The sequence below is a fragment of the Cygnus atratus genome, chromosome 2, assembly GCF_013377495.2.
Source record: "Cygnus atratus isolate AKBS03 ecotype Queensland, Australia chromosome 2, CAtr_DNAZoo_HiC_assembly, whole genome shotgun sequence".
Classification (NCBI taxonomy): Eukaryota; Metazoa; Chordata; class Aves; order Anseriformes; family Anatidae; genus Cygnus; species Cygnus atratus.
The window spans coordinates 96,749,114-96,766,620 of record NC_066363.1 but is presented as its reverse complement, the minus strand read 5'-3'; the positions used below and the strand labels follow the sequence as shown (position 1 = coordinate 96,766,620).

The 17,507-nt window shown below is 38.2% G+C and overlaps 1 long non-coding RNA gene across 1 annotated transcript in view; it reads right to left on the bottom strand.

Annotated features, from left to right (window-relative positions):
* Positions 1-11,647: 11,647 nt before the first annotated feature.
* LOC118250043 (uncharacterized) overlaps positions 11,648-17,507 on the bottom strand; it is a 15,750-nt gene continuing 9,890 nt past the window's right edge. The window contains exon 6 of the long non-coding RNA XR_004779294.2: positions 11,648-13,530. This is a non-coding gene — a long non-coding RNA (uncharacterized LOC118250043). The remainder of the gene's footprint in view (positions 13,531-17,507) is intronic.

Sequence of the window (17,507 nt, the reverse complement as noted above, 5' to 3'; positions counted from 1 at the left end):
CTTCCATCCCTTCACTAACCCCAAAGGGAACAACAGTCCCTTCATCTGCATGTGCAGGAAAAAAAGCTCAAAATTTGTTGTTCTCCCTACTTAGGGAAGTAGAAGAGCCAGCTCAGGCCTCAGTAAATACAGAGCAGACCTGGTTATACAACAGATAGGTGGTTACTTCTTGAATTGATGCCCATATATATTCGATCAAGCCTTTGTTATTTTGATCAAGTAAGGCTTGTTAAAGAGAGATTTTATTCCAAAACCTGAAGATTTACTAAGTGCAATCATTTGTCACCTTGCAGGTGAAACAAACACATAAATAACATGATTTTTATTTTATTGTACAGGGAAAAAAGCCCAGCATCCCCCTGCCCTCCCCTATTCTCCACCTCCACACACAAAGCACTTTAAAACCACAGGATTTTCACTCACCCATAAACAAATCAGTGGTTTAGCTCTCTTTTTTTTTTTTTTCTTTTTACTGGCAGGAAATGGTCTTCTCTGACCTGGAAAACTCAGCAAGTTTCTGAACAGATATATCCACATTTCTGGGTTGATTTTTTTTTTTTTATTTGTTCTTTAAGAGAAGTCTGTAAAAGTATTTTGGTCAAAGATATTGGCCCATACCCAAATAAAAAAAAAAAAAAAAAAGGAAAAAAAAAAGAAGCATTGTAGCAGAAAATATATTCTGGGGATGTGTAAAATCACCTTTAGATAGTTTCATATTGACCCATTTTCTCTTTCTCAACAAACACAGATTGTCTTTCAAAACAGCGAAGAAACCTTGTGTGAGTATACCTGTCTTGTAATGTTTTTCCATGCACAGTGATCATGTATGCAACTGACCTAGAGAAAGCAAAAGATGAATTCTATATGATAGAGTACATGCTGTTTGTATACTCTGTAAAAATGTGTTGCAATATTCCAAAATTGGCAGCTACCCCTTTTGACAGACAGACTAAAGAGAAGACAGAGTATAGACATAGCCACAGAAGCAATATATTTGTTCAAGTCATGTACCAAGAACTACCTTTGCTGTTCAATCAGATTCAACTCTTTTTAAATAATATGACAGAATTTTTGCCTCATGTTAATGTAAACAGGCAGTGTTCCAGATATCTCCAGTGAGAATATCATTTTAAAACTAGGCAAACAAACAAACAAAAAAGCCTCTTGAATAGTTTCAATTTTCTAGAATTTGCCAAGGCTGCTTACTGCTAGGCAACTCTCCCTACAGCACTACTTTCTTGGACAGAGAGCCCAAGTTCCCTGGTTTCTTCAAGCCTTCTGCCTTGTAAGCATTATGCCCATAGAACAAGCAACAATACACAATTATTTGAAACGTCAGAACTAAACAAAACAGTTCACATTTTGAGTATCAGGTGTCAACTTCCCATAGTAAATCATTTGCAATTAACCCTTACAGCAGAAAAATCAGAGGAAAATTGTATTTTAAAACTTGCAATGACTGGAATTTTCTTTAATTCATTCAGTTTGGTATGGGGGCTTCACATAATTTCAGAAGAGTTAAGAGAGCCACTGCACTATGACGAGGAATGATTTCTAAAAAAAAGTAACTTCTCCATCAGATTCTTTTCCCCATGCCATCTTATAGGCATATCCAATGATTTTTCTGCTTAAATGTATTTTTGATTTCCCAGCACAACTTGGAGTATTAGAAGTCAGAATAGACTGAAATGTGTTACGTTTTCCTTATGCACTTTCAACAATGTTACTTTTAAGATTTGAGTCAATAACATTCATGATAGCCCATTAGTGGACATGAACCTATTCTGAGTTCTCTTTTGCCAGGTACATACAGGAACACTTCAATGTATGAGAAAAATTAATAGATTGTCCTCACTTACACTGCCTTTATTAGTAGGCTTTTGTGGTATTTGCCATTATAGGACTCAAGTTCTGAAAGAAGGATTTGAGCCAGCATGTAACATGCAACCCTAGTCTACATTCACCTATTCCCTTACATATAAGGTTCAATGAGAAACGGGGATTCAGAAAGCAAAACAAGGAGTGAGAGATGAAGTCAAAAGTGCAAGACATACATTTAATGCTGATGACAAGAGTGCCTTGTGGTTGTTCTCACCTTTGTATAAGCCACTGGGGAGCTGTGGCAAGTCACTGGGAAAGCCTACAATATCAACTTCACCAATTCCCTCCATTGCAAGTATATCTGTTAGAACTGCTGACCTCATAATGTAATTTAACCCTAAACTGATATGAACAGAGTTGCATACTTACTAATATATATATATTTTTTTCCCTGTAGAATAAAATGTTTTAAAATATTTGCTTTTCCTGCAGTTCTTTCACTACTGGCGATTCAATGTGATGTAAACCTGTCCACCAGCATTTGTGCAGTGTTTGAGTCTTAGAGTCCAGTAGACTGGAAGTTAGGAAGCACACAATACAGAAAAAAATGATACATGCCAGAGCATGCTCCTGAAGGTTCCCTTTTTGATCCTCACACCCACATTTCTCCAATCTCAGGCAGATGCATTCTCACCAGGCCAATCCCACTGCATAAACTACTGCTTCCTTGCAGGGATATTTTGCCTTCAGAGCTGGCTGCCAAGAAGCACTGCTGGGAGCATCAATGCGGCTGTCAGGAGGTGGCACCATGGAGATACAATTGACAGCGCTGTCCCCAGGGCGGCCGTGCTCTTCTTTGTGATTGGCTCCAAAGCAAACTCTGAGTTATCGGTTATTTTTCCAGTAAGAGCATAAAATGCTAATTCTGGATGCTGGTTGGATATCTGATAGGAACAGATCACTCGCAACAAAACAAATGGAAGAAAAAGATGCTGTCACTACCTTCCACTACCAGGTGACCAAGGTGAATGACATTGTGCTCCATCTTGTTCAGAACAGAAATTGTAGATACTCCTACTTTAATTACCATTAAAAAAAAATACAGAAAGTAGAAACCAGGTTGGGTGTTAGCAAGATCAAGCATAATAAATAGGTTAAGCACATTTAAATAAAATTAGAAAAGCCTATGTGAGATACCCAGTGAACAATATGAGTACCATCATGTTATACTTTCTGTAATTATGTCAGAGCTAAGGAAGTGATCAGAAGAGCTTTGGTACAGTTATTAACAGACAATTAATGGTATTGGCAAATGAGACTGAGATTGTTTAACTTTTTATTTTTTTCTTCACTCTCCACTTAAAAGATCAATTGCAAGCCAATGACTAGCATGCCAGATCCAAAGACTAAAACAGGTTACTAGAGCAGGTTACAAGAATATATTCTGTTGTTTTCAGATCAGCTGTGCAAATAAAAAAAAAGATTCACACAGAAATACTCTGGGTCAGACATTTGTTACAAGGAGATTTGTAATTATTTCTGAGAACTCACAGAAGAGAGGGAGGTGCCAGAAGATTTTAAAAAGACAAACTCGTGTTTTAATTCCTGAATGGGAGGAGTAGGTTGGGGGAAATCACTGAGTTATCTTTTCCTCTATTTTCAGAACAAAAAACATGTAAAAAAGAAAACAGAAGGATAATATTTTAGTAGCTAGTAATAACTTAGAAGGGAAAATGACAAGTTGTCCTACGAAGAGATTTGCAGTAACATTTCTTGGACTTCTTAGTATTCAACATTGTTAGTGTAGACCTGGAAGATGGTCTGGAGAGCCTGCAAACTTAACAAGCACACAACAGCTGGAAATGACTGCTAGAATGCAGAAGAATGGGCTTAGAATACAAATAATCCTGACAAAACGGAAGAATATCTTTAAAGAAAAAAAAAGCATAAACATAGGTGCAGTTCAGTAAGAACAACTGCAAATATTTACACTTAGATAGGAAAGAGGAAGTGCACAAACAAACATGTAGGGAGAATAACTGGCTAAGCAGCAGTTTTGCAGAAGTGGATCTAGGTAATACAGATCACAAGCTGAATTATGTGACAACAATGTAATGCTGTCATGAAAATGGCAAATTGTAAAAAGATAACTATAAGGAAAAATGGAAAACATTGAGCTTGCTGAGAGAAGTGACATATTTGATTCAACAGTAGAAAAAATAACAATGGGGGTCTTTCAATTGGGAGTGTATAAATATTAAAAAAAAATAAAAAAATAAATAGCAAATGAAAATAAGCCAAAGAAACCAAAGTGGAATAAATATATAATATCAATTGTTTCCTTAAGGAAATTTAACCTATTGCAATTTCACTCATGCTGTATATCAGAGGTTAATATCTGAGTAAAGATAGCTAAATTGGCTTTTTTTATTATTGAATTATAATCACTTGAGCAATTATAAAAACAGGTGTTGCTGATTGAAATCAATTATTCCTTCACCTGATCACTATACAGCTGATAAGGACTCCAGATTGCTACACAAGTACTCTCTCACTTGTGCTGAAGCCTTCTTGAAAGGCATTTATTAAGCCAAGATGCTCTGGAAAGAAACTCCACTGAAGGACAAGGACAAAGATTAAAATCTTCTAAGAAAGAGCATGCAGGCTGTGGTGTCTGCAGATCTTGATTTGATCATTAAGTAGCCTTGATACTTAGTTGACTGTTGAACAGAAGTGTTTTCCATATGTCTACGGGAATTTTCTCAGGCTTCTAGACCTATCGTTTCATCTCATACCTTGCAGTCTATGAAGTTTGCAAGAGTACAATGCAGTAATATATTTAGTGGCTCAGCAAAGCACAAGTTGAAGTAGTAAATAGCATGTATGTAGCTTAGCAGTAAGATAACTGGAAAAACACCAGGAGGTTCAGAGGCAGCAGAAATATTTTCCACGAGTGGCTCAAAAATAAGCTTGGCTGCAAAACCAGTGGATATAGCTGCTGCTGTAAATGGAGTACTGATATTTTTTAGGAAGTAGTAGGCATTATCTGAAATATTCTGATTGGGTCAATACAATTCTGTATAGATGATAATAAGGAAAAAGCCTACTCTAAGATAGTTTATCTGCCATTTAACAGATATTCATTCTGATTTCCCTTTCTCCGTAACTTTACTTGAACATTTTTTTCTGGTCTGGAGTAAATTAAGTGGGACTTCTTTTCTTAGTAAGCTGGCTACACATTAAGGTCCATTAGTGCCCTTTAAAATTTTGATGTGGATTTCAGTCATTCTTCTCATTGATCATCCATTACAGAGCTTTGTATATTTGTGTCACTGTTGTAAGTGACATTACACCTTATGTTTGGCATCATCACACAGCAGGCTATGTATTCTGAGTAAACTTTTTATATATTCCCATGAAAGTTTCTTTAGTAATGTGTAATAATGCAATCCAGTGCCTTTGATCACTCAAACATGTATAGCAGCCAGCAGTTTGAAGTAGTAAGATTCTTCAGCCTCTAAAATGTAAGTCTATATTTCATTCTGGAGAAGCTTGCATATGTAATGATTTCCTTCTTCCTATTTGATACAATTATTTTGTAGGTGGAACACCAATTGCTTCAAATGCTGGCTGTCCCAGCTTTATCAAGAAATATGGAATTTAAAAGAAGCTATCTACAAGTTTTTAGAGGAAGACAAATGTAGAATTATAACATCGGTGCTTTTACTCCACTGCTGCATTCTGCTTTTGCTTACTTTTTTTGAGTAGTATGAGAACTGACATAAGTTTGCTTCAAGTACAGATGTCATAGAGACAATGCTAAGTTAGACCTTAGCATGCGGTCTGAACACAGTTCGTTCATCCAGCTGCTTTGCCTTTTGAGTAAGGCAACACTGACAGAAAGCTTTCTCAACTCGTTACTGTACATTCTTATCTCAGTGGATGATCTCTGTAGTGCAAACATTAATGCTCTTGGTAAAAGACAAAATATCAGATGCCAGAAATAAAAGAATAAAATAGCCTTTATAGAAGAATATTTTCTATGTTGGGAAGAATTGCTTTCAGGGACATAGTTCATGAAGTGGTTCCTAGTGGTTTTCTGGACTTCATCTAACCCCATCTACACAAATAGGCTCCAGGTGGTTGTAGACAGTTGGACACAGGTTAGAGCAGCATCCTAGAGAATCTTTTTCAAGTTCCCAAATCAGCAGTGGAATCATTGGTGGTAAGTATCACTAGACTTTTAGACAATAAATGTCCCAAAAGCAAAAGTGGCTGATCTTGCAGAGAGAAACAGAAAACTTTCAGGGAGTGAGAATGAAGTAAATGTTGACTGATAGCAGGAAAAAAAAAAATTGATAGTGTTTCATGAGAACTTTACTTGAAAAACTGCAATGAAAACTATTTAAGAAATTCCAAAGAAGTGCTTTTATAGGCTTTGAATTCAACAAATAAAAATCATGATTTACATAGGTCTTTTTGAAGTATCAGTAACTTGGACAAGGATATAAACAAATCATTCATAACATGCACAGTTTAGAATGGTCTCCATAAGTGGTTAAGTATCATAACTGAAAAGTGAAGTCATTATGTCAGATATCTCACAAAGGTTAGGATTTTTTTTTTCAAAGACACCAGCTGACTTTTACAGATCATTTCTGGAAATAAATGTTGGTATGTATACTGTACCTGCACTCTTTTTGATAGTAGATGTTTGAGTTGCTCTATGTACATGAATGAAATGTATGTATTTCTCTGTGGTACCTCAGTTTATAGGTGTTATCAAATAATGTTTCCAGGCTAAACTTCCTTTACTGAATTTGTAAGAAGTATTTTCATAAAGATTCTTTAATATTTGTGTGCCATTAATGAATACTTCACCCAGTGAGTTGTTTAGTGAAAACAAAACAACACAAATTTGGATAACATTTTCATTGAAATATTTTAATTATTCAATAATTTCCACCATGAATCTGAAGGTTGAAAAAGCAAGCCTGTGTTATTTCTGTCTTCTTAGAAAAACCCAACCTAACATTTTAGAAAGGAAGAATGTGGTATTTTTAATACTGAACTGGTTAAAAATGTGAAAAATTTCATAACAAAAAATGTCTTGAGCCTATAGAGAAATGCAGTGCTTTCCACACCTCAGTCTTTGAACCCCCAGCTTTCTATGAGTCTTTTCAAGTGGCCTGCTCAAACCTACTTTGCTGGTTGGTATTTATTGCTATAATTTGTCAACAGTCACCTCTGACTTGGCAAACCATAGTTTCAGGGGTATTCTGAGGGCACCAAGCACTACCTGATGATGTGCTAGTGTAGGGGTCCCAAGAGATGGCATACATCACCACGGTTCCACCTTGTTGGCTTGATTTTGATGTGATAATTTACTCCCTCCTTCATTAGTTTCTCATTCACAGAAAAGAGGCGTTACTGATTTCATAGGTTGTACCTCTAAGAAAATTAGCTCATTTTCATAACTCTTTCTGTCTAAGCTTGAACTGCAGTCTCCCTAGACAGAAATATTCTCTGTATATAAAGATTTGTACATACTTATGCAATTTAATAAAACATTTCTTTTTTACTGACAGGTGATATCATGCAAAGAGGTAGTAAGTACAATGTCTATCCAAATTTTTTCTCCTTTAAGCAGCTTCACCCGTAAATGTGCCATATGAGTTTGGTTATTACTAGAGTAACAAAGGTCTGATCACCATCAGAAATGCTAGAAAAACTTATTAAATGCCCACAAAAGCTGGATTACATTTCTTGCTCTTCCACCATAGGAGGAAGTGTGCCACGTCCTCAAGAGTATGTTAGGCAATCATAGAATCACAGAATGGTTTGGGTTGGAAGGGACCCTAAAGACCACCCAGTTCCAATCCCCTGCCATGGGCAGGGACACCTCTCACCAGACCAGGTTGCCGAAAGTCCCATCCAACCTGGCCTTGAACACCTCCAGGGATGGGGCATCCACAGCTTCTCTGGGCAGCCTGTGCCAGTGCCTCGCCACCATCACAGTGAAGAATTTACTCCTAACCTCTAATCTAAATCTCCTGTCTTTTAGTTTAAAACCATCCCCCCTTGTCCTATCATTATCTGCCTGAGCAACAAGTTGGTCTCCATCTTTTTTATAAGCCCCCTTTAAGTATTGAAAGGCTGCAATGAGGTGTCCCCAGAGCCTTTTCTTCTTCAGGCTGAACAACCCCAGCTCTCAGCCTTTCTTCACAGGAGAGGTGCCCCAGCCCTCTGATCATCTTTGTGGCCCTCCTCTGGACTCAATCTAACAGCCCCACGTCCTTCTTGTGCTGGGGGCCTGGATACAGTACTCCATGTGGGGCCTCACAAGGGCAGAGCAGAGGGGGACAATCCCCTCCCTCCACCTGCTGGCCACTCCTCTGGTGATGCAGCCCAGGATGCAGTTGGCCTTCTGGGCTGTAAGCACGCACTGCTGGCTCATGTTGAGCTTTTCATCCACCAGAACCCCCAAGTCCTTCTCTGCAGGGCTGCCCTCAATGAGTTCTTCTCCCAGTCTCTGCTCCTGTCTGGGATTGCCCCAGCCCAGGTGCAGCACCTTGCACTTGGACTTGTTGAACCTCATGAGGTTCACGTGGGCCCTCTTATATAACTTGTCCAGGTCCCTTTGGATGGCATCCCTTCCTTCTGTTGTATCAACCGCACCACTCAGCTTGGTGTCTTCTGCAAACTTGCTGAGGGTGCACTCGATCTCACTGTCTGTGTCATTGATAAAGATATTAAACAGTACAGGTCCCAGGACAGACCCCTGAGGGACACCACTCGTTACCAGCCTCCACCTGGACACAGAGTTGTTGACCACAGCAATCAGGGTGTGGCCTTCAAGCCAATTCCTTACCACTGAATGGTCCACCCATCAAATCCATATGTCTCCAATATGGAGATCATGGCAGCGAGGTTGGAACTAGATGATTTTTAAGGTCCCTTCCAACCCAAACCATTCTATGATTCTAATCACATCCCTCAATCTACCAGCTGTGCTGTTACTAACAGAGCCCAGGTTGCTTTTAGCTGTCTTTGCTGCCAGGGCACACTGCTGGGTCATGTTCATGCTGATGAACCCCAGCACGCCCAGGACGTCTTCAGCCAAGCCATCTCCCACCCCATCAGTCCCCAGCCTGTTTGTGTTGCATATGGACAATAAAAATGGCATCCATCACCTGTGTGATGCGAGACCCAATCTTACAAGCACACATTCATGCTAATTTTGACCCCTGAAGGAAAACTCTCCACATCCCATGAGTGGCATATAAAGTGTAACCGATGTCAGAAGTTCCAAAACATTCACTGTTGATAGACACAGACACAGACACAGATTTCTAGGTTGGAAGAGACCTCAAGATCATCGAGTCCAACCTCCGACCTAACACTAAGTACTCCACTAAACCATATCGCTAAGCTCTACATCTAAACGTCTTTTAAAGACCTCCAGGGATGGTGACTCCACCACCTCCCTGGGCAGCCCGTTCCAATGCTTAATAATCCTTTCGGTAAAGAAGTACTTCCTAACATCCAACCTAAAACTCCCCTGTCGCAACTTTCGCCCATTCCCCCTCGTCCTGTCACCAGGCACGTGGGAGAACAGACCAACCCCCACCTCTCTACAGCCTCCTTTAAGGTAACTGTAGAGAGCGATAAGGTCGCCCCTGAGCCTCCTCTTCTCCAGGCTGAACAAGCCCAGCTCCCTCAGCCGCTCCTCGTAAGACTTGTTCTCCAGACCCCTCACCAGCTTGGTCGCCCTTCTCTGGACTCGCTCGAGCACGTCCATGTCCTTCCTGTAGCGAGGGGCCCAAAACTGAACACAGTACTCGAGGTGCGGCCTCACCAGAGCCAAGTACAGGGGCACAATCACTTCCCTAGACCTGCTGGCCACACTGCTTCTTATACAGGCCAGGATGCTGTTGGCCTTCTTGGCCACCTGAGCACACTGCTGGCTCATATTCAGCCGACTATCAACCAATACTCCCAGGTCCTTCTCAGCCAGGCAGCTTTCCAGCCACTCATCTCCCAGCCTGTAGCTCTGCTTGGGGTTGTTGCGCCCCAGGTGCAGGACCCGGCACTTGGCCTTGTTGAACTTCATACAGTTGACCTCAGCCCATCGGTCCAGCCTATCCAGATCCTCCTGCAGAGCCTTCCTGCCCTCGAGCAGATCGACACACGCACTGTGTCACAGTCACTGTGTGTCAACGCACTGTTGATACTGTTCTCTGCAGCTCCTTCAATCAGACAGTGGAAGAAGAGCAGGGTTATTGGGGCTGTTGGACTGCAGATGCAGGAAAAAGACATTTCCAGGCTACATATATTGTTTTTTAACTCTATTTTACGACCAGACTACTTCAATACAATTCCAAACTTAGCTGTCACTATCAGAATTAATTATGATGAAGCAATTTGAAACACAGAAAGATTTAAAATTTGATCAACAATTACATTGAATTTTCTGTTAAGAGACCTATAAGAAAAAAGTCCCATGTCATTTTTTGTTTTTCCAAAATATTTTAAATTTAGGTTTCAGTTCTGTATTCTCTAGAATAGAAAGTTTTCAGCTCTTTGTCTTTAAGAATGTGTTTGAATTACAAATGTATTTTATTTGCAACTTCATATAGTATATAATATATATATTAGTAATAAATACTACAATTACAAACACAAAATTTAAATCCTTTCTCAAGATTCAGTTACATTCAAACTCACCTCTTTCTTCAAAGGAACCAACCTCTTGATTGCTGATGGAAAGTATCAACGTCCAAAAGCTGTACTGAACATGTTGTCATTCTGAATTTATAGCTCGTTATTAGCTGCACTTTTTCCTTCACAGCTTTATCAACACAGTACAATACACACCAGGATGATTTATGATTGCTGAGGGCTAATTAAAAGACACTGATATTACAAGTTAGACTAGTTTATGTCAGACTATGTTATATTCTCTTTTTCCTGTCAATATATTCTTTCTCCAACACATAGAATTAAGACAATGGTAGTTAGATACACTCCTACTTGTTAGAAATCAATTTACATTTTACTTATTTCTCAGCGAAGAAATTCTTAGTAAAAAGCCCATCATTTGCAAAATAGCAAGCAATGCATTACATTTACTGCACAGGGACAAAAGCTGCAGAGCTATTTATTCTGCTCATCTGAGTCATATTATAACTAAGTAAGTATGATAGGGTTGGGCCCTAATTTATTTTTAAGTGATGAACAATATATTACGGACTTCCTTAGCTATTCTTTAGTCATTAACACTAATACGTGTCGAATTCTCAGTGCTTAGCAGAAACCAACAATTCACCATAGCATTACTTCTGCATCTTTGGAGATTGGCCAGCACAGATTCTAATGAAATAAGCCAACCATGCAACAGGGGATTTAGGAAGTACTGCTATGCTGCCTACAATGACATTTTATTACTAATTAAATAATCTCTGAATCTGACTGTTCTGCAGTATTTTGCAACCTTCCACTAGCTAGATCCAAATCCTTTATGAAAATAAGAATAATGTGATTCTCAGAGAGTCTGATCATTTGAAAATGAAGTCAAGTAATTCAAAAACAAGCTGATTAGCTAGCTCATTGCAAATTGTATTAAGGCTGTATTCAAGCTGTATATGCAGAGTGTCTTTAAAAACATATAAATACATTTGGGCATATGCATTTTGAAAATCAGTTTATTCATTCAGTAATACAAACAATGTTTCACACTCATGCTTCATAGACTCTGCTGACGTTTTAAAAAGTTTCTAAGCGGAGATTTAGGCTAGGGTCCTGGCTCTGTGAAAATCTATTCCTCCCTACAAGCCTCATCTCTATTATGTCTCTGAACCCCTATGGCAATAACAGCATTTTGTCTCTTTGTCCAATATTTTACATTGTCTTGATGGCCAGATCAAGTAGCGCCCCTCCTTAGAATGGAAGGATGCTACAGTTGGAGCCTTTTCTGTAAAACAACCCAGAGTGTGGCACTGTGCTGCAGAGCCTGCCCTGCAGAGCTTCTCTTTCTGATGGGATGGACCCCACTGTCGTAGTGGATCAGGGTTAGCAATCTCTGTTATTTACGTAGCTTAATTTACTTTAATTTATGCATATACTTTTTTTATGGGTTTGGTTATAGGGCAATTTACCTGGGCTGAATTTTTCTTGAAATCCATGTCTTATAGTACCTCAGACAAGTACCAAAAGCTACTGCATAGGCCTTCTTTCAAAAAAACACAGTTCTGTATATCAATAGTAAGAACTGGAGGAAAATGTAAGATCTCAGCATCACCAAATAAATTAACCAGTTGAGCCAAATTTATCCAACCAGCTTAAAATTCACTCCTGCCATCGTATGAAACCATGCACCACCATGCTTAGAAAGTTTCAGATATTTTCACTGGCATAGATCTCAAAAACAACAACATATAGTTTACTTCAGGGGAAATACAGTCCGTGGTATTCATGCTACATTTCGATCTACTAAAGATTCTTTCAGAAACCAAGAGATCTGTCCTTTCCAAAGTGACTTTTTAAGACCAGGAGCTGTGTTGTAAGGCCTGGTGTTCACACTGTCATTGGAGAAAATGTTTGGAGATTCTTGCAAACAAATTGGCACAGGGCTTTGTAAGACATATTCTTTGCTTTTTAGTATTTTTTTTTCTAATGAAGTTTAATATTACCTTGTCCTGGGGATGCAATGGCAGTGTTTGAGTTTTGGTGTCCCTAACTGATTTGCAAATCTTGATGTCAATGAAATGTAATCTATCCTCAGGAAAGACAGCGTTATTTAAAACATTTGGGAGGAATTTTACTGTATTCGTTCCATAGACTCCTTCTTAGCCATAACTGCAACTTTCTTTCTGGGACTTCTTGTCATATTTATGGTTCGTACGAGGAGTGAACATGGTTTGTATTTAACAGTTATGATGAATAGTTTTTATGCATCACAGCAAAACTTGATATTTTAAATTTATAGTTGCTTTGAATTCGAATCATGAAATATTCATTACATTTTCACAACAAAAAGTTCTTCTAACAAATCATTCACTCAGTTCATTTTATGTACTAATTTCATGTAGGTCTAGAATACAAATTCTGTGCAGAAGTGGGAGCATTACCACAACAGGGAGCTGGCTACCAAACATTTGGAATCTGAGTATTTGGAAGGAATAATGTGACTTTAATTATTTTTTTCCCATAGGCTTGGGTGGAGTCATAAATTCTTTGTTTGAGAAACACTGCTCAGACTCTTGAAGTTAATAGTGTTTGTGTAAGCAGAAAATCAACACTCCTTGCCCTGCTCTGTCCCATAACCTGTATCCATGAAAAGCTGATATGAGCTCACACACAAATTTTAACTGACAGTATTTTGGCATATTCATAAGCTTCAGACCTACTTAAATGATGTACTGTGTTTTACCTGGTTTAATTTTTCTGCAGATATCCTTCTACAGCAAGACGAATCACCACAGAATATTGTCTTATATGGAAGCACAGAATAAATGGTTTCATGATTCTTTACCAGACCCTGAAAATACAGAAGCTCAGACTGCATATTGTACCACTTGGCTTAGTCTTCAACCGTGCATGGAAAGCTGCAGACTTTTTCCATATCCATCCATCCGGTGCTGGCAATGCTAGGGTACAGGGGGAATATTTCACCTCCGTTTCTGACTTCCACCACTGGTAATGGCCAGGCTAGGCACAAACACACAAACAGCAAAGAATTGTTAATACTCCCAACAGCTGGCCACCACTTTAGTTCAGCCATTCATATCAGTAGTTGAAGATGAAAGTAGAAAGCCTACAAAATTTTGCTGTAATTAAGCATGACAGCACTTAAAGCCAATGATTGATTATGCATATTCTTATATGTAAGATTTAGAAGGATCAAATTTTGAAGCTTGGATCATGATTTCTCCCCAGAAACTTGCATGGATCAGTGAGCATCAAAACTGATCCAACAGATATCAAATTGATATCAGTGATCTATCAAAATTGCTACCATTCTGGGAGTGGATCAACAAGAAAATCTAAGATGTGTATTCAACAGTAGGTATAGCTCCTAGCTATCTCAGTAAGAATACTAGACTTGTTTATGTATTGCAATTTCTATATTTAATTAAATTTCAATAATAAAAGATTTTCTATATTTTCAGTCAGACAGTGAAAGAGAAAATCAGCTGTTTAAGTTCAAAATGAACCCAATGTCTCTCTTCTTCACATATCAAACCAAAAAGGTTTCACTTTGTGGATTTTCATTTTAATATAAAAAAAAATCGAAATTAAATTTAGAAAAATATTGTGATGAAATTATTCTTCATTTAGAATATAAATTTGCTGTTAAAGGATGAGAATGAAAACAGTCTGTTTCCATGTTTTCTTCAGACTTTTGCCTGACATGTTTCAGAAATTCTGATTGGGTAAATTATTCAATCATCTTGAAATCTGAATTATTTTTAATTGTTATCATGTCTATTCACAACTTTTGAAAACATGCTTGTAAAAAATTGCTGTACCATGATGAGTAAAATTCAGCCTGAAGTCTATTTATCTTTATTTTTAAATAGGCATTCTGTTTTTTTTAAGATCAATACAGATTAGAAGTTACGGTTGATCTGCAAACTTTTTAGTACAGGGCTCTATCCTTTTCCCAAAATCTTTATCGCTTTGACTATTCTGTGGGTACACAATGAATGAAACCAAAGAAAAAACATTACAAAAGCAAGACAGAATACATTCATGTAATTTTTGTGATTCAAATATTTTTAAAGTCTGAATCATGATTTCAACACTTTAATGTGTCAGTGAAAGAATCAAGCTATGTGTTTGATAGATTTGCTGAAGACAGAGCCTGACCAATACCCCTTTAGGCAAATCCTTAAAGTATCATCATTAGTATCAGATCCAGACAAAGAAGTGTTTCCAGCTACAAGATACCATCAAATTCCATTGTGGACTCAAAAAGCAAATGAAATGCTGAGAAAAATAAATAAAAGGTTGTTAATTAAACTAGTAAAATAAGGGAGAGAGGTTACAAAGAAAAAAAAATAATTCTGAAGCATAAACTGAGAGAGAAAACTGGAAATTCCGTCATTAGACAATAGAGTATGCAAGAGCACAACCCTTAATCTCTGCCATTTCTTCAGTATAAACAAATCTGCTGGATGCTAGCATTATTGCTGAAAACAGATCTCATCAAATTGTACAGAGAATAAGTTTCATGTTTTAGAAATAAAGTTATTACTACCATTATATGTCTTTCTCTGGGAGACCCACATTTAAGTCCAGATTGAAAACAGTCAAAGACACAGTTTCTTATTAAGTAGTCAACAACCTGAAGGCACTGCTTTCTCTAAACCCTTAAAAAAAAAAAAAAAAAAAAAAAAAAAAAAGGGAAATAGGGAAAGGGGTCCAGAAGGCAGGATCTAATGTAATTTAAAACTGGAATTACATCAGCAGTTTCAAACAGATGGCAGAATGTGGAGATAAATGTGTTAGCTCCTTTAGCTTATTTGGTCTCTCCATTGTTTGCATCATTAAAAGCAGGAATAGTTTACAATTTAAAAATATAGTAGGTATTATACATTGGAAAAATGGACATTCACCTACTGAGTGGAAGGAAGTAGGATTAAATTAATTTGCCATACTTTAATATACAGTATCTGGGATGCTTTAGGCAAGTCTGCAAATAGGTTTCCTAGGAAATGAGATGAACAAAAATATAATGACCTTGAAATTATACCCCCAAATGTCCCAAGTATTTAGCAACCTGGCTCAGAAGTGGTAATTACATAAAAAATACAAAAGATCCTTAATTGCTTCAGTTATAGTGTATCTAGGCAGGTCAGTTACTGTACACAGCTGCAAAAAATGGTACGTGATTAATAGGGAGTTGCTTATGATAGCGCTAACTAGCTAGTGTATAGTGCAAAACACTCATTTCTTTTCCAATTAAAGAAAAAAATCTGGTTTTGATTAGGCTCTTCAGAAGGTCTAAGTCTGTAGCAGCAAAATACTCCACTATCACGTTGTTAAATGTCTTAGTCAAGGACCAAGCTGTGTATATTCATGAAAACCAGAAAGAATTAAATAAAGTACTGTGTTAAAAATGCTGCAAATATAAAAATAAGACACTTCAGACCATTCTGGCCATCTGAGTTTGTTGGTTGTAAAACAAAAGAGTAAACCAGTTCAGATAAATAAGTCTGATACAGGTGCATTTCCAGAGCTTGAACCAGGTACAAAATTTTCCTGTGATTTGTTAAACTGTAATTAATGAAACTGACCACTTAGCTCTAAACTCATTCCCGCAAAGTTTGAAGCAGAAAGCATTCAAAAATCATATAAGAGAGCTCACAATGCTTCAACATAGTTTTGCAGTCCCAAGAGATCAGGGGAAAACACTGAACTGGATGGAGAGCTCTCCAGATCTGTGAACATGGCTTAGGTTGAGAAAAATGTGCAGCTGTGATCTTTGGAGCATTAAAATGGACCCAGGATGTGCATATACTGAAAATATGATTTGTCCCAGTGCAATTCTTGAGTCTGACTATCTCCTGGGCGTGCTTTCTGTGTGTCCATGGACTCTGTTGAGCTCTGGGTATGACTCCATTGGTGTCTGGGGAGGGGAAGGGACCAGGCTGAGGGCAGAGGGCAAATGCCAGCCATCAGAAGGGCTGGAATCTTGAACATTTGTGCATTTCCTTCTCCTTTCATCTCTCAGGAGAGGCACAAAACATCGACAATTCAGTCTCAACTGCTGGCTGTAAAATTCATTGCTTCACAGAGGTGGATAGAGCAGCTGACTTCAGGCACTGGTTAAGGATTCTTCTCACAGATCTTGGTTCACATGCCTGAAGTGTACTACACCACGGTAGCTAGGAAGGGATGATGTTTTACATAGTAAAAGCTGAGAGTCTAGGAAACGGAACAAGATCTTCAAACAAATACTGAAGTGGGAATGGGTTTCTAAAACTGTTCTCCAGATCTCAGTCACCCCCACAGCCTTCACTTAAGAACAACAACAACAAAGTTAAAAGCTATTTTTCTAATTTCTGGTGTGTAAGTGTGCTCATATTCACACACATTGAATTTAAATCCTGGCTAACTTGTAATTTTCAGACAGAGTAATAGACATTTTTAAAGCCATTATAAGTATCATATTATCCCTTGGTAGAAGAGTGTATTTAAAGGCAAAATAGAATTATTTTGCCGTATGATTTGGCCACTGATGCTTTCCTGCATATTGGGTGATCAGAAAACCACAGTATTATATCAAGCTCTGGGAAAAGACATCTGGGAAGAGGTTTCGAGAAGTAAACATAGACCTGAATGCTGCTCTGCTTATTTCTGGGATCATGGAAAAGTAATGGGGGAGAATTGGGATGCAGGGAATTAATGCATCATTAGGAACTCCTGAGAAAAATCCTGAGTGACCTTACCAGGGAACTGCTCTTGAAGTCTCATTGAAGCAGTCTGTGGCAACCCTCTTCTGCTGCCTTTAAAAAGGTATAGAGGTTGCCTGGCTCTGTAGCCATTCAACAATGGTTCATTGTGCTCCCACACCACTCTCCTGCCCAAGTCTCCATGTGTCTTAGAGAAGAGTCCAGACTAAGCTCTCCTGCAGCTTTCTGATTTGGTCCTCTGTAATCCCATCTACAGCATCTGTGCAA